The sequence below is a fragment of the Aphanomyces astaci genome (assembly GCF_000520075.1).
Source record: "Aphanomyces astaci strain APO3 unplaced genomic scaffold supercont1.41, whole genome shotgun sequence".
Classification (NCBI taxonomy): domain Eukaryota; phylum Oomycota; class Saprolegniomycetes; order Saprolegniales; family Verrucalvaceae; genus Aphanomyces; species Aphanomyces astaci.
In genome coordinates, this window is record NW_009798304.1 from 121,829 (window position 1) to 122,474 (window position 646).

A 646-nucleotide genomic window follows, 5' to 3' on the forward strand; every position below is an offset into this window, starting at 1 on the left:
GGCGCAACCACGTGATCACACCGGCAGGAAGGTGTATGGCACCGACACGGACTGGATGGTGGAATGAGGGATAACCACATTCATTGGTTTAACAGGCAAGTGGTGATGTTACTGAAGTCTAGACCTGTTCGAATTGACCGAGTCCTGAATACCACATCACATGATCTTGCTCTCATACACAGCCTACAATTATCTCAAGGCTCGAAAAAGTCTTGTACTTTCTCGATAGTTAACATTGTTTGTCATAAATTATGACAAACATTGATGAGACTTATGTTAACTTGATGCTAACGTTATATTTCGGTGTTATCTTTTTAAATTATGACGAATATATTCTATTTTAAAAATACGTAACGGAATTCTCGTGGAATGTAGTGGATACTTTCCAAAATGCATCGTAAAACTGGTAGCCAAAATTTGAAGTCTATACGTAGTACTGTATACGTTTTGAACAGCGGGGTCGAATACAAAGTAGCCTTGCACCAAAACTCGACTCCTTCATCTAGACATACGTTTATCCTCTTATGTCGCCCGCAGCCTCCTACATAGTAATAACAGTTTGGCCTCCGTTTTATGTTATAGTTCGATGGAAAGTACTTATTTGAATAGTATTGATTTGTAGTAACGAATTATCGGACCCCGTTTA